The sequence below is a fragment of the Pinus tabuliformis genome, chromosome Q (genome assembly GCF_031772625.1).
Source record: "Pinus tabuliformis cultivar Carrire ecotype Pingquan chromosome Q, CPIR1, whole genome shotgun sequence".
Lineage (NCBI taxonomy): Eukaryota > Viridiplantae > Streptophyta > Pinopsida > Pinales > Pinaceae > Pinus > Pinus tabuliformis.
The window spans coordinates 1,269,486,952-1,269,509,226 of NC_142296.1; positions in this window are offsets into that span (position 1 = coordinate 1,269,486,952).

The following is a 22,275-nucleotide window of genomic DNA, read 5'->3' on the forward strand; positions in this document are numbered from 1 at the left end:
CCATGACCAGCAGTGAAGAAGAAAATTCTGAACCCATCATAGAAGCTGAAAATGAGAAGGTTGACCTCATCAAACTTCAAGTAAAAGAAAGGGATGAAGAGCTAGTCAAGCTTAAGAAGGAGCTTGATCAATGCAAGAGGAAACATCATGAAGAAGTCATATCCATGACAAATCAGCTGAATGAAGCAAAGAAGAAGGAAGACGCCTTGTCAAGTCAACTTGAACAAAGGCACAAGAGAGTGAACAAGCTTGTAGAAGAGATAGGACAGTACAAGGTAGAGGTCTCCTCCCTTAAGTCTGAACTGCAAGAAGCCAGGAAGCAGGCACAAGGAGTTGAAAAGAAAATGAAGAGAAGTCAAGCAAAAGATGAAGAAATCTCCAAAATGAAGACATATATTATCTCCTTCAAAATAGTAGCAGCTGAAGCTACTCGTAGCAAGGAAGAAACTGAGGGACAACTAGCAAAGAAAAATAATGAATGTGAAAAGTTAGAAGAAGAGATTGTCCTCCTCAGGAAGAAGGTTGAAGGGATGAACAAGATTATGAAGAGCTCTCAAGCTTTGGATGACATGCTCAGCTATCACAGATCTCCATCTGATAAATCAGGACTTGGGTATGTAGGTGAACCTTCAAACAAGGATGAGGATGCTTTAAGCAAAGGAGATGTGAAGAAGCCAGAAAGAAATGGTGATGCTCCTAGTTCCAGCAAAGGCAAGGAGAAAGATCAAGGCTACAACAGAAGAAATCATACTCCAAGTAGAAAACCAACTCCAAGAAGAAATGTAGCTGATGTCAAAGAGGCAAGATGCAATGGTTATCATCAAAGGATCTCAAGGCAGCAAGGGTTCAGAAGTGCATCAAGAAAACCTCCATCTTCCAGGTACCAAAGTTCATTTTATGGTTATTGTTATGCTTGCTCAAACTTTGGTCATATGGCAAAACACTGTAGAGCATTTAATAAAGATAAACGTTGTGGTCTTCGACAACCTCCAAGAAACAATTTTAGAAGAAATCATGAAATTTCATTCATGAAAAATGTAGAATGTTTTAAGTGTCATAACATTGGGCATATGGCACGAGATTGTAACTTGACATGGGCTCTTACACAAGCTAGACCCATGCAAAAGAAGAAAGTTACACAAGTATGGAGGACGAAGGAAATGCAACCTGAAAGCCCCTTGAACTCCCCAGTGGATCTAAATTTGTTTTGAGAAGAGTCTGCCAAAAGAAGACAAGCACACATTAAAGGGGAGCTTGAAATTTTTTGTTGCTGAACTGTCTTAACAATCACTCTTTGATGAAGACCTTTTATAAGGGAAAAATATGAAGTTTAATCTGCCATAAAAGCAGAGAAGAAAAAGGGGCAGCGCTCAAATGTGAAGTGCAGCAGCGCAATAAGAAAAGTATGTAAAGCATGGAGACCCTCACAGCAGTGGGAAGATAGAACATAAAACAACAGTTTTTGAATTTTTTTTGTTATGGAGCGCATGCATTGAAATGCATAGCAATGGAAGGTAGTTTCCTTCTATGTAATGTGAGAGAACATACTCACAGCAGAGTGAGTACAATACACAAAAAAATGTAATGTTTTTCTTCATATGCAATGCAACATGCACAGAAATGCCTAAAGAAAAACAGGGGCAGCATATATTTTTAATGCACATGGGATGAATGAGAATGTGTATGGCAGCAGAAAAACGAAAGGAATTGCACAACAGTGCATTGTGTAAATAAAAAAAATGAAGACGAAGACTGTGTGAAGCAAGGGTGTAAAAAGGAACAGGGGTAGCCACAGTGCAAATTGCAGAGGCAACACAGCAGCAAATAAAAACCCAGGGATGACAGAGTCTATGGTTATGGGTATGGACAGCAGTGCATAAGAAAAGACAGCAGCGTGATGGCAAGAAGGAGAAGCACAGTAGTGCGAAGAAAATGAAACCAGAACTAAGAGAGAATGAAGAAATGTGTTTTTACACAACAATGTAAATAAGAAAATGCAGCAGCATGAAGTTTTTGTTGAAGAAATGAAAGGTAATGGACAACAACAGATGTAAAAGAAATTTTTCCTTACAGCAGTAAATGTAAGTATAGTGAATGTGTTTTTATTGAATTGAAATGCAACATATGCAACAACAGGGAATGTAAGAAATGTTTACACACAACAGTGTAAATTTGTAAGGTGGGAAAGAGTAATTGTTCCAGAAAAAACAGAGTATTATCTCTTTGAAGAATGCACAGCAATGCAGAGTTTGCAAAGAAATGTAAGTGAAGTGCAGCAACACAACAGCAAGTGTAGACACAGCAGTGTGGAGTAGACGCAGCAAAGAAAATGGCACAACAGTGTAGCAGAGAATATGCAGCAGCATAAAAGAACAATGTAATGAGTATGCACAACAGTGCAATGAATGTTTCGTTTTGAAACTGCATCTAAAGCAGTGTTTGGCAGTAATCCCTCCGTGAGAGGAAGTGAAGTTCTTAGTGAATCCCTTTGTTACAGGGGAAGGTGCTTTTCAGCACAATGTCATGGTAAATCCCTCTGTCAAGAGGAAGATGCTTTTTAGCATACACATGGTAAATCCCTCTATCAAGAGGACGATGCTTTTCAGCATAGTCACAGGTGAATCCCTCTGTCATGAGGAAGGTGCTCTTCAGCACATTGTTATGGTGAATCCCTCTATCATGAGGAAGGTGCTCTTAAGCACAGTTTTAGGTTAATCCCTCTATTAAGAGGAAGACAGCTTTGTTTGTTTGTGAACTGCATCAGAAGCAGTCGGTGAATCCCTCTATGTGAGGAAGTGTTTGGGTATGTCCTAATGCCCAGCAGTTGAAATTAAAGGGGAGTGTTGGAATATTAATTCCAACTGCATAGCGGTTTTGGTAAACCAGCCCGGTCTCCCCGCACCGCCTTTGGCAGAAGGCTGTACCCGCAGAGGAGGCCCCGACACAATCAGGACGTGCCATGCGTCCCCTGTACAACAGCTTTACCGCCTGCTCCCCGGACGATAAAGGTCGTTTGGTTTGCGAGAGAACGGTGTGCGAATTACGTCCGATCAGCCCAGGGGACCAAGATCTGACCCAACGCGCGCTCTCAGCCGTCGATCTCTGAAGTTGCATTTGGCCTGCTGAAATTCAATGGTTTGCGTGGCGTGTTTGGTTTTCCTGTTGACCGCTGCAGAGAAGGAATTGAATGAAATTCAATGGTTTGCGTGCAAGGTATGGTTTTCCGATCGACCGCCATAGAGAAATTTAATGTTTTAATGGTCGATCGCAGGAAATAGGTAGAGGATTCAATTCTGTTATGGCGCATATATTATCGTGCCTTTTTATATGTTTTTTATAAGCGGTGAAGCAACCGTAAGCGTTTTTAGTTTTTGGTGTTATGACTGTTGTTCACGAATAACTGTAATTGTGCCTGCGCGCGGGAGTTGTAAGAAAACAGGGAAACGAATATGGAGATATGCCTGCGGGCGCTGTGAAAGAGAGAACAGGAAGTTAGAAGAGAACAAGGAGTTCATGAAGAACAGAGAGTGGTGTGCCTACGCGCAATGGTTGTTAAATGAGAACAGGGAAAACAATGTTGCATTGTGCTTGCGAGCTGTAGTGTTGTTCATGAAGAACAGAGGAGTGCATGCGCGGGTGTATTGTTTACGAGAACAAAGAAAAGAATGTGGAGAGTGCCCGCGCACGAAGGATGAATGAAGAACAGTGAGAAGAAAGCACAGCAGTGCTGGAAACATAACAGAGGCAAATTGTTATGTATTGTTGACCATTCTAAAACACAGGAACAATTTGAAATTTTTTTTGTAATACCCACAACAGTGGAAGAATGAGAAGAACAGAGACAGAGTCTGTCTTGTAAATCCCTCTCTGTGCAGAGGATGAAGTTCGTATCAGCTTTTTTTGTTTTTAAACAATAGAAAATGTTTTATGCTGTTGTAATGGACTGTTATGAGTCATTTTGTTTTTAATAGCTTCGTTGTGCAAAGGTCCTGGAAGAAATGAAACAGAGCATTGGCTCTGTTGTGTTTATTTGTTTGGTTTTGGTATTTTCCCATCAAAAATACCCAACAGCGTGCTGAAATACAAGCACATAGTTTTGCGGAAGAAAAAAAAACTCTTAACTTTTGAAAGGAATTATTTTAAAAAAGTTAACTTTTTTATTGTGGAAATGAATTTAGCACTATAAAAAATTCTAGATACTTAAAATTTTAAGTTTGAACACAATAACTTAAATTTTCAAAAATTTCCACCAAATTTCCAAAAATCATATTCGTATTTAGTTGAGGACGCACAACATGATTAAAAAAACCTAGCTAAAAGAGCCCACCATTAAAAATCAATAACTCCATCAAAAATACGTTCGCTTTTAAACCTGACCAAAAGCAAATCTTTTTTCTATGTTTCAAATTTTCGGACTAGAGAAATGCCTGCCAGAATGCCATAAGCCACGGTGAGAAAGCCATCACCGGTACTCAGAGAACTATAATGGTGTAATCCGCGGCAGAAAGAGCCAGGACAGCCATACATTGAGGGGGACTGGAAGACCTATGCTTCAGTACAGGAGAAACTAATTCGATGCAGAGGCAATCCGATTCTTTCGGAGGTATTTGGTGTTGCAGAAATGCAGTATCAGAAAAAGAAACATTTATCAGTTGACAGAGAGAAGCAGGGAATGGAGGTATTTGTCACTAGTTTCTTTTTGTGATAGGCAGCAGTGCCAATGGTCGAACCTAATCAGCAGGCCAACAGGCCAACCGGGAGCATATTATTTTTATACCAAAAAATACATATTTATGATTAACAGCAACGGAAGCATATTTCGTTGCTGGTAGAATATTCGTCCCGCTTATCTTCAAGGCTGGAAGGTAGCGGCAGCAGCAACGGCAGGCTTATTTATTGATTTTGAGAAGTATATTTTCTGCGAATCTAGGACATGAACTTTCTCCTCCAAACGCCTAGGGCAGCGGAACGACAAGAAAAAATTGCTGATGTGAATTACTCTCAACATGGCACAGGTAGTGGGAGCAGTGCTGCAGTGAATTACTCTCAACATGGCACAGGTAGTGGGAGCAGTGCTGCAGTCCAGAGCAGCAATGTCAGACCACCAACTACGACAGGTCAGACTTCTGTTCAGGAAAGAGGGACCAGTAAATGGTGAGGAGAGGTCAGACTTATTATATTTATTTCATTGAAAAATGAAGCCACATAATTTTAGAAGAAGGGGCGGGTTTGATGCGACAAATACGATGAAATTATCGATTCTCCATTATGAAGAAAATCTTTATCGTATGTTCAAATTATGGTCTTCTGTTAAACCAAGATGAGTATGTCACACAAATATGTAATCAAAATCTGATTTTAAAGTTGAGAATTGTAAAGAAGATACGAATTGCAATGTGGTTAGACATTTAGGCAATAAAGTATAATCATGAAGAGGATGATAATGAATTTAATGATGCACATCTTTGTATGGAGATTGTAACATTTTAGCCATGAAGAATAATAATAAATAAGATGACCATATGTATTCAGAAAATTTAATATCCTCACACATTTAAGTCATGATATTTAATGATTGTTATTCGTATTTGGGCGATACAAAAAATTTAGTAAAAAAGTAATGATTAGTTTAGTCGTGGATATTTATATTTCATTAAAGGTTTAATATTTTAATTTTATTAAAATAAATTTTAAATTTAATGGGAATATTTATATCTTTGATAAACTAATTTAATTATATGTTTGTTAGTTAAAAAATTAATTGCAATATATTTTTATGAAAATAAAAATGATTAAATGTTAAATGTAAAAAATATTTAAGAAATTTAATTAGCGCAAGACTTGTTGGTTTGAAACGCATTGCCAAAAATCTTTTTATGTGATTTCTACTGAAAGATTTTGTTTAAAACTTAATTAGTATTGATTTCAAACAGAAAATTAGTTATAGGAAAGAAAATTAGATGAAAATAGAGAAAAATATTGCACAAAATTATATTTTAATATAGCTATATAAATTAAGTTGTTGGTAAACATCATAAATATCAAAAAAATTACCTCATAATACATCTCACATTGCTCAGGATAAAAAAAAAAATAAGAAATAAAAATTAATTAAATCATAATTGTATCTTCTATTATTATTATCATTATTATTATTATTATTATTATTAATTATAAGAAGAATTAATATATGAGTTAATAGCACATGTATATGATTTTTTTGACTCGCTAAGGTCTATATATATATTAATTATAAGAAGAATTAATTTTTTGACCCACTAAGGTCCATATATATATAGACCTTAGTGGGTCAAGAAACCAAATATGTATCAGCGTATTCTAAAAAAAATATGTAACAATATTTTTAAACATGTATATTTATTTCACTTTACGATAGAGATTTTAAAACTGAAAATAGGGTTTGTTGCAATACTATGAACCAATACCATGGTATAGTAATACCACATACAAAAAAAAATATAACTCAGGTTGATATGATAATTTTTATAATCAAATATACATGATATTTTTTATAATCAAGTACAACTTGAGTCGGCCTAAATACACCTTGAGTGGGCCTAATGATTAAGAACATGTCTTTCCTCCTAAGAGGTCATAGGTTCAAAATTACAGGGGGTAGAGTATGTATGCCTTTGTAGAGACATTGACCCCACTTTACCTTGGAAATTTTAAAATTTTAAATAAAGCTTGTTACAATGCCATAGACCAATATCATGGTTTAATAACACCACATACCAAAAAACCTATAACTCATAGGGAAAAATATTTACAATTTGTAAAAATTTCATAAGTAACAATTTAATGAGAATATCTTAAAATTAGTATAATTTTAGATTTTGTTTTTTGGTAGGTAAGCACCCACTAGGGATTTGAACCAGTGACCTATCGCAAGGAATGCCTTAACAGTGCAGGATTAAAATTAAATAATAATTTATATTTGTTGGGCATTAAATTTTTAAAATGTAGATCTTTTAAATATAAAACATAAGAATAAAATTTTTCAAAATTAATTAGATATTATATATATATATATGATGATGATGATGATGATGATGGTGGTGGTGGTGGTGGTGGTGGTTAACGTACCTTGAGACCAAACTTTGGTCTAGCGGACCTAAAGAAACAAATTATTTAGATTCATTTAAGATTTTATTCCTAGGTCTAGCGGACCTAAAGAAACAAATTATTTAGATTCATTTAAGATTTTATTCCTATGCTTAAAAAGCTCGGAGAGAAGCCTCTTGAGCTCACTGTAATTTTGACCATGTAAAAGGCTAGGAAGGTCAGTATTGCAACAAATATTTTGAAACTGAGATCTAATGTGGTTGTATGTGGGGCACTCTAAGAGGAAAATCAGCTCACTGTAATTTTGACCATGTAAAAGGCTAGGAAGGTCAGTATTGCAACAAATATTTTGAAATTGAGATCTAATGTGGTTGTATGTGGGGCACTCTAAGAGGAAGTGATTTTCATCCTGATGTTCATATTCTCATAGAGATGGTAGAACCTTTCCATCCATGGTGTTTTAGGAACTGCCCAACTACCTGTTTTACTATGGAACTCCTGAGAGTTCGTTCTAATCTTGGCTATATTAATTTTCTTCTTTGAGCTACTTAAAATGAGATACTTTTCATCTTCTAGGGTGGGGTTGATGACCTCCTTATAATATCTTAATTTTCTTTTAGTGCTAAATCTTTCTCGCACCACATTTTTTTTTTGAACTTAAAAGTAACAATATTTTTAATGTTATTAATGTTTTGCAATGCAATATTCTCGTTGATCTCCCAATGGTTTCCCACACCACATTTTTTTCTTCGAACTTAGAAGTAGCAATATTTTTAATCTTATTAATGTTTTGCAACACAACATTCTCGCCAATCTCCCAATGGTTTAACCAAACCATGATATCTTTATACCAACCTGGTTTGAGCATTAAGTGGTTTTGGCTGGAATTTAAAGTTAGCTTAGGAATTTTATGGTCTCCTACGTTAAGCCTAGTCATAGCTAGGCTCTCGATAGGGGAACGACCCACTTCTATAAGGAGAATAGGATAGGGTGTGTCGCTTTTAATTTTGAGGTTATACATTATAAAATGCTTCTTGATTTGCTCAATCTTTCTCTAAGATTCTCTAGAGATTCTATAACCCCAAACCTCACACTCATATAAAATAACAAGAGCGACTAAAGTTTCAAAGTGGAACTTCTTTCTATATATATATATATAATTTATTAAGCATCATTATAAAAAGAAAATTATTATGAATTCTTTTTAATTATTAAAAGTAAATTTAATATATAATTGTTTTATATATATATATATATATATATATATATATATATATATATATATATATATATCATTAGAATATTAATATTTTATTTATTTAAATGTGTTATATATGTGTGTTATAATTGTTTTAATGTAGGAAGAGAAAGATCACACTCAATTGAGAAAGATAAACACTTCAATATTGAAAAAATTCACACGACTTTAATATGTATTTTAAAAATATTTTATGTAAACCATTTCTTTAAATAAATATGATAAACTAAAATTATTTTTTTTCAATAAACCTATGAAATCATATTTTATCATTTTACTTTGTATTTTTATTTTTTATATATTTTTCTCTAACATCGTTAGAATCTTTACTTAACTTACATTCTGTTGCTTTCCATATGATTATTTTCACTCCCTAAATTATATTAGGGCACACGAGACATTTCACACACGATCATCTAGACTCTCTGTAAAAATAGCTTTAGACTGACTATAAATGTTACCTTGGATCGACTAAATCAGATCGTCAGCTATCCAGCCATCTTTATCATACGTAACACTCGACAACCAAAGCAAACAGAGAATTTATCTACAATATTTATACAACTGTGATAGTTCTCTTATGCCCATCTATTTCTCGAATGGAAACCATCTACAGTCATTCAATTGAATACCAAAGTGAAAGTTATGCCAAAAGATTCTAGGAAAAAACATTCACATATAAAAATTTCGTAAAACATTATATTTTTTTAATTAAAAAAATCAATAATAATCAAAATAATAATAGAGTACAAATGATTATTATATTTTCTTTTTATTATATAATTATAATTAATAGATATTAAATTGTAATGAATTTAATATTGTATTTTAATTAATTTTCAAAAATATTAATTAAAATATAAATAATAAAAGATAAATATTTTATGTTATTATTCATTACATAATTTTATACATCATTTTAGATGGCGATTTAAGGAATATATCTATATATATGATTTTATTTAAAAATTAAATATGTAAATTTAATGTACTCTTGCCTAATTAAATTTATATTATAATATTAATCTTATTAAAAATATATAAATATCCTATTACACTATAAACTTAGATATATATCTATCTATATATACATATACCATCACCGTACATAGTACAAATCCTTGGTTAAGGATGACAACGCATTTTTTATATTATTGAATTATTTTTTTAGCTATTTCTAAAAAGGGATAGCGTGTACTTTCAACTCTTGTATGTGATTTATATGACCTTTTCTTCCTAGAGGCGAGAAGTTCAAGAAATTTCAACTCTTCTATGTGATTTATATGACCTTTGTGTCCCGCAGCCAAGAAGTTAAAGAAATTTCCACTCTTCTATGTGATTTGTTCTAATCATAGGTGTCATATCCCTCACGTAAACGTAACTCAGGTAAACGTAATTAACTCAACGTGAAATAAATATGAATTAGTTTGTAACTAATTTTTGATAACTAATTATGGGGAACATGTTGGCGAATTATGCACGGAACCTATTCGTCCTTCACACCGGTGATAACTGATTCTTGAAACGGGATCTAGTGCCGGTGATAGGAGTGGGAATGATTGGAGTATGATAATATCGTTAATGGCTGGCATCAGGGATCCGGCAGTTATTGAATTTCGGTTCCCCGTGCACCTTCTTCAACAAAACTCGACCGATGAATCGAATTATGGAACCGGGTCCACTACCCGTTCTCCTCGCTTTTCAGTTGTCTCGGTATGTTTGAAGGGAAGAGCGTGAGATTGAATATCTCTGAGCGTTCGATTTGTATCCTGGATGGAAGAGCGTGAGATTGAATATCTCTGAGCGTTCGATTTGTATCTTGGATGGAAGAGCGTGAGACTGAATATCTGAGCGTTCGATTTGTATCTTTGAAGTAAGAGCGTGAGACTGAATATTCTTGAAGGTCGCGTGTTTGACCTGTATCTTTGTTGGGAGACGTCTGAGTATATAATCGTTTGTTCGACCTGTATTTTTGTTGAAAGAGCGTCAGACTTACTATACGAAGGTTGTGTGTTCGGTCTGTATTTTGATGGAAGAGCGTCATACTGAAGCTCTCTAAAGGTCGTGTTCGATCAAGGCGCAACGCACCTACCACTTCATAACAATACTTCCAAACACGCTGGAGATGCCTCGTCGTTGGGATTCGGACTGGTTTCTTCACACACTGAAACGTTCCAAGGAAGTCCACAGGCCGCAGTTAGGAATCTGTCAATGTTGCCTAGTCCAGCTTAGTTTTTCGAATGGCTTCCTTGAAAATAGGCAAGAGCGTGCAACAACAATCTGGTGGCTCATCCTTTGGTTTTCAAGGTGGAGCTGAAGGTGAATATGAAGAGATCAACAGTCCTGAATACTCACGCACAGATCTAAAGATAAGTAACTGCATTCTTATAGAGAGAATTTTAGTGCATGCATTAGAAGAATGATTGATTTTATATGTTCTCTTTGTGAAGAGAATAGGTTAATGCATGTAGTATTGTATATGGTAAAAGATTGATTAATTTATCTCTTTTCTTGGTTAAAGAAGTAATTAATGAGTCCATGCTTGTATCATTAAAAGACTATGTCCACTTCATATACTAAAGAAGGGATATTAGGATAAGCTAATGGCTCAGAGAACAGTCATCGTGTTAGGGAGATGTGTTCTTTGTAGGTTAGAAAAACTATGATAAATCTTGACCCTTGTTTTAAATGTTTTAGGAAGAAACATGGACTTGTAAACTAATGGTTAGATCTCTTAGAGAGAGATATGCACCAGTTTGAATAAGCATTGTGAAAAGTAGAACAAGAGTTTACTTGAATATATGTACTAGTTAACTAGTATATTATGCGTGCTCATGCATGTGAGTAGATATTAAAAGATCTCTTTAGAGGTTGATCATTGTTTGAATAATATTGTAACTAATCTTGTTGCCAGGATTGTTGATGATTGCATTGATAGGAAACGATGGCAGATGGTGCCAAGGAAAGTGATGCTTAACTTTATGGCAGGAAAAAGGATTATTCATCCATGTAGATGAAGTCAAGCTGCAGTATTGTCCATTGCTAGAACAATTATGCCACAAGGAATGTTGCATGTGGCGGTATGTAAATAAAAGAATTACATGTAAATTGTATTAGCTTTTAGCTAGTTATGTGACAACTTAATGAAAATTCATTGTAAAGATTTTAATACAATGGTTGAGGGATGGAATGCCTTATAAGCCATTGAGTGAGGGGTGAAAACCCTCACGAGCGTTTAATAATAAGATTAAACGTTTGCTGGTTTTCACCCTACGGGGTTTCCAGGGTATATCAATGTTCAATGGTGTGATTGATGTGATTGCCTTATGTGTCTGTTGATAATGATGGGTCCTTAATGATGATGGTTCTTTATTTGATGTGACAACCATAATGTCTTAGTACATGATTATCTAACATGGTTAAGGATATCAAGAAATGGATGCATGGATTCATGAGACAGTTTGTGTTATTACAGTGATGGTTAAAGGCTATGTAATGGTTATGAAATTTACTGTCTTTGATGGCAATTTACTTGATGCATTAATGAACACTATGTCTAATGGTTAATGATGATTGTGGAGTTATGAATGTTATAAGTTACTAGTGGGTAATTTGTATAAAAATTCTAACTTCCTACTTTTACATGCGAGGTTACCGGGGTATGTGACAAGTGGTATCAGAGCTAAAGGTTGCAGTACTGGCGCCTTTGGGAATTGGTAAGCGGAAAGGATATTGAGGTACGCCATCAGTAGGCATTAACTCAGGTATGAGTTTAATCATTCGCATATTCATTTATGTCGTACACTACTTTTGGCATGGTAGGTGTGATTCATGTTTATAACTTCTTTGAGAAGTAAGTAATAAGTTGTTGCATAACTACGTTCATAACGTTGGATTCCTGATGAGGATAAAAGACAATGAAACTTTTGTTGCACTTACAAACAAAATTGAACACTCATTACACTTAAGAACAATATTGAACACTCATTGAGGGAAGTGACAATCAACTACCAAGTTGGATTTGCAAATACGGTAATAACAATGATACATTCATTAAACAAAATTGAAGTTACAATGAACAAAACTTAATGAGCCAATGCATGAATATAAATTAGGGGAACATCCTTGAATAGGATGAAAAATTGTTTTAAAAAAAGGACATTAGAAGAACCCCTTTAGATATTGAAAACATGCAATGAGTCAAGCAGCGGGACTTCATTGTCATAACTAACTTTTGATTCAGTCTTGTCATGGATGCATGAAGATGATTGGTAGTTGAGATTGGTTAGTGTTGTATGACTAACCCATAGAACTTATATGCATTAATTCAATTGGACTAAGATTGTTACAATTCGTAAACAAGTGAAGGTTGATTGATGTCACATCCATGGAATGTGTGTATGAAGATTTTTACTCTCTCTGTGCTATAGTCCAGTTGTTCATGAGAAGAGTTCTTAATTTTATTCACCATGAGAATGCATGATGAATAGTATATGCTTATGTCTTAATAGATTTAATGATGATTACCTTCTAATTAACTGAAATCCATTAGCATGGTATGTGCTTATGTTAATCATTACTTGTTAGGAGATAAAAACCATTGGAGCCTCGATTTAATGATGGTTGAATTTATCTCTACTATGGGAATGATGGGTTTCTTATGCATGTTGCATTCAGTGTGAGGTTAATTGTAAAGGCATGTTCAGTGGGTAACCTTTCTAGGACCCATTCATGGTATAATTACATGTGATAATTACTCATAAATAGACTACCTGTGTTAATACAGTTGTCAGTAAACTCTAACTACCTTCCCCAACTATAGATGCTTCCAAAGGAAATGGAAGCAAGGAGAAGGAAGAAGACCGTGCTGTTGGGACAGACGGAGATAGGAAAAAGAAATCGCTAAGTCTGGTGGTGACCAGATAGCGCAAGCTTTGAGTGTCAGAATCTTGCAGAAGACGCTAAGTCTGGATTTGACTAGATAGCGCTCGATGTGCATATGAGTATTCCTTTGACCATGCTTAAGGAGTTGGAAAATGATAACTATAGTGTGTTGAGGTTAATGATTTTCGTAATGTCTCCTTGAACTCATTATTCTGAAATGGTCACATAGTAGAGTTATGATAGTTGTTGCATCTAGCATCAAGTGGTAACTCTGGTGCATGTGTGACACTTAGGAGATTATGCTTCTAAATGCATAAGTAGAGTAATTGCTCCTGGTAAGGGTGGGTTAATTTGTTAGTTATGCATGTTGATCCAAGGATAAGATAAGTATCTTGCTCACTTCCTTGAAGAACACATATGAGTGTTTTATATGATTTCTTAGTAGAGAAAGTATTTGAATGCATGCAATAAAAGAATAGTTCTTTTATAGATTTTCTTGGTAAAGGAAATGTGTTAAGGCATGCAGTTAAAGATTGATTATCTTATATACTTTCTTAATAAAGCAAATAGGTAGTTCCTATTAGGAAGACTCCATGTGAGTCTTGTGTGTGAAATGCTCGTCTCTTGTCTATAAAATCCTTTCTAAATATAGCCAAAGTATCTTCTTGAGAAAAGAGGATGAGGTATATAAATGTCCTGAGGACATAGCATGGAAGGTGGCCAAGTTTGCTTGAATTAAAATATGTATCTTTGTTTGATAAAAGCTTCTTGGAATATATATATATATATATATATATATATATATATATATGCTAATTGCATTATGATTCTAGTTAGTTTCTAAGTTCTAGTGAATGATTATGCATTACATGCATGATAAAAGATAACTAAGGATGTGCTTCTAGGCACATAGATATTCATCTCTAATTTCTTGAGGAAAGAGTATATTACATATATACATAAATATAGTCTCATCCTAAGAGTATGCATACTTCATGTATGAAGATGCAGGATTTTATGAGAATTTTCTTGAAAATAAAAATAGAGGTTCTTTCCTTAAAGACACATTAGAATAGTGTTCATACAAGAACCAAAATCCTTACTTGTTTCATGAAAATAACTATGTGCATTGAAGTAAGGTAATTGTGTTAGGAGAACACATGTTGCATATTGGTAGCTATTGTGACTTTGGAATTATGACTCTGTGTGTACATAGAGGAAGTGATCATGTTAACTTTCTTGAAGACAACAATCTTTTGAAGAGATTGTCTTGCTAGATGAGTTGTGTTGATTGCTTGATTTTGATACATAAAGGATAAGTAAACCTTGTTTTTGTATCTTGATTTTTATGCCTAAAGATAGATATCTTTAATAATTTCTTGAAAGGGAATCTTGAGAAACCCTCACATCGGAAGATAGAAGAATGAGGTTAAAATGACTTCCTTAAGAAAGAGGTATGTAGTTTGTTGTATGAGATGATGGTAGTATTCTAGTGAAGAGAATATGTGTTGCATACATTAAAAAAAGACTTATATGATAAGCAATGGTATGTACAAAGATTAGTCATTGTGATATAGAGTTATGATCTTTGTATGTTAGAGAGATTATGTTTAATTACATTAACAATGCATGACCCAAGCTAGCCATAGTAAACGTAAGATAATACTCCATTAATGATGATTTGAATTGGAACAACAGACTATGGAAAAATTGGGAATGCTGAGAGTATTAACTCAATTGTTGTTGACATTTATACATTAATGAGTATTTTCATATGCTTTTATACCTGACAATATTGTATGCATGAACATTCTTGGAAATGGAATATGTGTTAACTGATGCATATTTATAACTAACGTTGTTGATGGGATTAAGTAGTGATAGCTTAATGGCAACAAGAAAACTCATCACATAAATTGCTGCAATGTGAAATGCAATTATAAATGAGAAAGAATGATGTTATATGATATGCATGAATTATGTTATTTGGAAAATTTGCATGCATACAATGTGTATGATGGATATGTTTCCCATCAATCTTGATGTTGTGGACCCATGTTGGGGGTTAAGTGTAAATGCATGGTATACATGCATGTTTGTTATGCTAATGATAATGTTCATATGGTTCATTGTGTAAATTACCTTGAGAAAGAGTAATAAAAGAGAAATTTAACATGCCAAACAGTTGGGGATAGTTGGGTTGATGACAGTTACCTGCCCGGAGGGGTTGATGGTACTTGTCTGCCCGGATTGTGCAAGGCTTGAATGCCTTGGGTTGATGACAGTTACCTGCCTGGAGGGGTTGATGGTACTTGTCTGCCCGGATTGTGAAAGGCTTGAATGCCTTGGGTTGATGACAGTTACCTGCCTGGAGGGGTTGATGGTACTTGTCTGCCCGGATTGTGAAAGGCTGGAATGCCTTGGGTTGATGGCAGTTACCTGCCCGGAGGGGTTGATGGTACTTGTCTGCCCAGATTTACTCTCCATGGAATTCTTGAGCTGGTTGGCCAGTGGAATTCCATGTTAGACCTGCTAAGGTCTCTATCAAAGAAACTGTCTGGATGTGAAAATGACTCGGTTTGGTTGTGGAAACTAGTTCCCATGGGTTGGGAATTCTTTAGTCCATTGTGGTCTCATGGCTAAAGGAATTAACTAATCAGCTATATGTAATGCTAAAAATGAATTTTACATATAGTTGTATAAAATATGTTATGCACATTTAACAAGAAATGAGCTTAGTGCTCAATAAGGAGTAATTGGAAATTTTTATTCCTTTATTGTATTATTAATTTTGTGAACATCTTAGTGGGAGCTAAGACAGTTTTTGCTTGATGCAGTGATTGACTGTTTTGATGATTAGAGAGCTAGGTGCTCTTTTGGTACTTTTAGAAGTACTTTGCGGATGTCTTCAGTGAGAATTCGTTCAGTGTGCACGTGAGCAGTGATTTATCATTTGATGATTAGTGTTTAGTGCTCTTTAAGTACTTATAAAAGTACTGTGATTTAGAAATCATCTAGCATTGCACAATTGATTGATTGTCAAACATATTTCATTTGACTCAAAATATAGTGACTAATGTGATTGAATCTGTTAGTCATACATTACAGGAATTACTTACCATGGAAGGTTGAAGAATTGTCCAACCACTATTAAAAGGCTTACATGAAAGTATTCATGATTTCCAAGAATAGATGGTAAGTAATGGTAAGTTGACATAGAGAATTGTTTATTATGAATGAATAAAGGCCAAGTGGTGGCGATTAGAAGTTGCATATTTTTGCAACTATTGATGCTTATAACTAATGATATTTCGTATGACTATATCATTACTATTTTGTTTGTCGTCTTTTCTTGGAATGGAATCGTTGATTTCAAAGAGAAAGGATCACATTTTGTGTGGTTTAGATGATTATACAATGAGTAAAATCTCAAGTTCCGATGAAAGATGAACACCGAGGATGGTGTTCTTGTTAAGGGGGGGAGTATGTCATATCCCTCACGTAAACATAACTCACGTAAACGTAATTAACTCAACGTGAAATAAGTTACGAATTAGTTTGTAACTAATTCTTGATAACTAATTATGGGGAACATGTTGGCGAATTATGCGCGGAACCTATTCGTCCTCCACGCCGGTGATAACTGATTCTTGAAACGGGATCTAGTGCCGGTGATAGGAGTGGGAATGATTGGAGTATGATAATATCGTTAATGGCTGGCATCAGGGATCCGACAATTTTTGAATTTCGGATCCCCGTGCACCTTCTTCAACAAAACTCGACCGATGAATCGAATTATGGAACCGGTTCCACTACCCGTTCTCCTCGCTTTTCGGTTGTCTCGGTATCTTTGAAGGGAAGAGCGTGAGATTGAATATCTTGGAGCGTTCGATTTGTATCCTGGATGGAAGAGCGTGAGACTGAATATCTGAGCGTTCGATTTGTATCTTTGAAGTAAGAGCGTGAGACTAAATATTCTTGAAGGTCGCGTGTTTGACCTGTATCTTTGTTGGGAGACGTCTGAGTATATAATCGTTTGTTCGACCTGTATTTTTGTTGAAAGAGCGTCAGACTGACTATACGAAGGTTGTGTGTTCGGTCTGTATTTTTGATGGAAGAGCGTCATACTGAAGCTCTCTAAAGGTCGTGTTCGATCAAGGCGCAACGCACCTACCACTTCATAACAATACTTCCAAACACGCTGCAGATGCCTCGTCGTTGGGATTCGGACTGGTTTCTTCACACACTGAAACGTTCCAAGGAAGTCCGCAGGCCGCAGTTAGGAATCTGTCAATGTTGCCTAGTCCAGCTTAGTTTTCCGAATGGCTTCCTTGAAAATAGGCAAGAGCGTGCAACAGCAATCTGGTGGCTCATCCTTTGGTTTTCAAGGTGGAGCTGAAGGTGAATATGAAGAGATCAACAGTCCTTAATACTCATGCCCAGATCTAAAGATAAGTAACTGCATTCTTATAGAGAGAATTTTAGTGCATGCATTAGAAGAATGATTGATTTTATATGTTCTCTTTGTGAAGAGAATAGGTTAATGCATGTAGTATTGTATATGGTAAAAGATTGATTAATTTATCTCTTTTCTTGGTTAAAGAAGTAATTAATGAGTCCATGCTTGTATCATTAAAAGACTATGTCCACTTCATATACTAAAGAAGGGATATTAGGATAAGCTAATGGCTCAAAGAACAGTCATCGTGTTAGGGAGATGTGTTCTTTGTAGGTTAGCAAAACTATGATAAATCTTGACCCTTGTGTTAAATGTTTTAGGAAGAAACATGGACTTGTAAACTAATGGTTAGATCTCTTAGAGAGAGATATGCACCAGTTTGAATAAGCATTGTGAAAAGTAGAACAAGAGTTTACTTGAATATATGTACTAGTTAACTAGTATATTATGCGTGCTCATGCATGTGAGTAGATATTAAAAGATCTCTTTAGAGGTTGATCATTGTTTGAATAATATTGTAACTAATCTTGTTGCCAAGATTGTTGATGACTGCATTGACAGGAAACGATGGCAGATGGTGCCAAGGAAAGTGATGCTTAACTTTATGGCAGGAAAAAGGATTATTCGTCCATGCAGATGAAGTCAAGCTGCAGTATTGTTCATTGATAGAACAATTATGCCACAAGGAATTTTGCATGTGGCGGTATGTAAATAAAAGAATTACATGTAAATTGTATTAGCTTTTAGCTAGTTATGTGACAGCTTAATGATAATTCATTGTAAAGATTTTAATACAATGGTTAAGGGATGGAATCCCTTATAAGCCATTGAGTGAGGGGTGAAAACCCTCACGAGCATTTAATAATAAGATTAAACGTTTGCTGGTTTTCACCCTACGGGGTTTCCAGGGTATATCAGTGTTCGATGGTGTGATTGATGTGATTGCCTTATGTGTCCGTTGATAATGATGGGTCCTTAATGATGATGGTTCTTTATTTGATGTGACAACCATAATGTCTTAGTACATGATTATCTAACATGGTTAAGGATATCAAGAAATGGATGCATGGATTCATGAGACAGTTTGTGTTATTACATTGATGGTTAAAGGCTATGTAATGGTTATGAAATTTACTGTCTTTGATGGCAATTTACTTGATGCATTAATGAACACTATGTCTAATGGTTGATGATTGTGGAGTTATGAATGTTATAAGTTACTAGTGGGTAATTTGTATAAAAATTCTAACTTCCTACTTTTACATGCGAGGTTACCGGGGTATGTGACAATAGGAATGATTTGGATCATTCATTGTGTCTCCATGCAGTAAGGAATATCAAATGACTACGTCGCCATCTCTACTTTTGGTTAAATATATCATCATAAAACACACTCTCAAAGGAACATCACAACTCCCATATTTATCCCAAGAAGCTTCAACAACTAAACATTTTTCTTTTGGTTGAATTGTTTTAATTCTATATTTCATTTACAACACTTAGGTTAAATATATCATCATAAAAGACTAATAGATTTAATATCAAGTTTCTTCAATATCTTATGTTATTTTATTGTTATCATCTTATAAACCTTAGAAAATGCCCTAATTAATATATTATGCTATATAACTAATTAAAAATTAAACTATAATTAATATAATGACAATTCTTTTCCCCTTGTCACTTTACTTTCTCCCGTGGTATTTAATGAGTGGTTACTCCACCTTCTCTCTCATATTTTTCATAATGTAGTGCCTCATTCTCATTGTTTTAATATAAATGAAGGCTCTAAAATGACCTTTTCCATGGGATAGGATAGATATGATGTAATGTCTCAATCATCTTTTTTTTCATAATGTAGTGGCTCATTCTCATTGTTTTAATATAAATAGAGCCTCCTAAAATGACATTTTCCATGGGTAGGATAGATATGATATAATGTTGGATTATAACCAAATATTTGGATTTATTATATAGCTATCTTCTAGCCTTTTAGAAGAAGCACCTATAATATAATAAAAATAATTGTAATATTATTTAATTATATAATTATTAAATAATAATAAAATTTAAGAACTATTTAACATTGTTATTATTTAAACATAATTAATAAATTATATATAATATTATTTAAATATTAAAAAAATTGCAAGATTGTTTTTCCAAACTTTATACTATATACTACTTGTGCAACCATGCGTTAGGTCATACCCGTAAATTATTTTTATGGGAAGATCATACCTATAGGACTCATTTCCATAAAGAGTTATGAATTTTTACCAATAGTTAGAGGTAGAAGAATTATTGGAAAAAATTAACCTTTCCATCTCAATGGGAAATTGAAGTGTTTCAAAATTGTTTATAGATATATATATAATAAAAATGAATTTTTTTAATGAAGAAAATAATAAATTTGTGAAAGTTATATTTTTTATATATTAATAAAATTTATTATAATTTAATTAAAGAAATTGTGTATATAGTTATTATTGGTTGTGATTTGTAAATGTAGGTTGATTTATTACTATTATTCAAAGAAAATATGTCTTTCAAAATTATCTGTTAGTAGTTTAGCAAGATTTCACTCATTTCAAATGTCTCTCAATACATTAAACTATTTTTTTACATTTAATAAAAACAAACTCTTCACTAAACAAAAATTATTTAAAAAATAAATATATTTTATAATAAAAAAAAATTAATTAAAATAAATACTTAGTTAATGAAATAGGTAGTATGGAATATGAAATAAAAATATGTGCTGAAAACCAAAAAAGCTTCCAAAGTTCACATGACAAAGGTATAAATGTTTAAAATCCAAGTATAGAGCAATGCAACCATTTACCTTTACAAAAAATAAAAATCTTATATTATTATATAAATGTTGAATTTTATTTGAAATAGTATTAAAAACATGGTAGTATTAGTATAGTCATTTTCCATAATAAGGTTAATAAAGTTGCATATATCTTATTCCCTTTAAACTTATACATGTGACTTATTAAAGAAAGACTATATAAAATATTTTTTTATTTTATTTTAAAAAATAAAAAAATAACTCAATAACATTAATCTATGTTTATGATTTAACTAAATGTCAAATAGATAAATGAAACTCGTTATTAGTTTTCTCATTTGGCAATGGCATGGGACTATAGTAATCAGAATCTTCTGATAAGTATTAGTTGGCCCATAGATAACCTAATTTTTTTAAGCTTTTAGTCCCTAAATGTTTTTTGTTGTGTACTTTTTACGGTTCAATGAATTTCACCATATTATTTGGCCTTTTCCCGAGGTGGGGAGGCCAAAACCATAGGTTAGGTTGATCGATTTAATTTCTATTTTGAAACTGCTAAATTAATGCCAACATTAATTTAAAACATTAAATGTTATGTGAATATTTTGCAAAGCCAAGCAGAGTGTTTAGTCGATTCGCTAGGTGTCTAAGTCATTTATAGTGGCTGAAGTTGCCACCTATGAATGGAAGTTGCTTCCCTATATACAGTGGTGTCTCTGGAAGACGGAAGCTGACGAGAACTAGCGGATTGAACTAGAGGATTCTATAGCTGGTGAAGCAAGATAATACTTGTGGTTCTAGCTATGTTTCTTAGCTGTGATTGTTTAGGAGGAAAACTGACCGAGGGAACAAGAGAGATCAAGAGAGATCTAGAACCAAGACCAAGGGAACAAGAGGGATCTGGAACCAGGAGAAGCCAGGTTTTGTGTTTCTTCAGGTTTTGTGTTTCTGAAGAACCTCTTCAAGTTTTGTGTTTCTTTAGGTTCCTCGGGAGGAGAACCAAGTGGGGGAACAAGAGAGATCTGGAACTGTGTTTCTTCAGGTTTTACCATCCATCATTGTTTCCTAAGCACCCAACCTTTTAGGCTCCCTTGGGGGAGTAGAGGAGTAGAGGTCCAGTTCAAAAAAATCTATAGGCTCTAGAAGTTTAGCTCTTAGTTTATCTTTCTCTGGTTTTTTGGTCAGTCTTCTAAACTAGGCAAATCAAAGTGAGTCTTCTTAACAAGGCAAATCAAAGTGAGGTTGGTATGATTTCCTCCTCACTCACAATAAGGCTTTGAACCTGCTGGGCTATATCAAGCCTTCGGATGTCATCGTTTGTAACAGAGAATGGTAGGAGGTTTGTTGGTGCCTGCGCATTTGTGTGGTTTAATGAAAACAACAAATATGCATACCAAATTCAAATGTAAGTATAATTGATTTTCTCTGTGGCTTCTGTAGCATACTACAGTCACACCAATAGCATAAGTAGTTAACTAAAATGATGACCTTGCATACTTGCAGAAGAAAATATGCACCCAAAAACTTAGTTTGATTGGTCATCCGAGGGTTCACCTTCATTATTGTGCAGGCTAGCCTTCTTCGAAAGATTCATAGGCTACCTACCATTAGTCTTCTTGGGATAGCCAGGAGGAGTTTACTGCAAAAAAAAAAAGGGTCCTGGTTCTTCTTTTCGTTTCTCTAGCTCTGCGAAACAATCCCATTCGAATGAATGGGGGAAAGAAAGTAGGATGTGTTATAGACATTTTTGTGCCTTACAGCTATAAGCATGAAATGTCCATAAACCAAGGG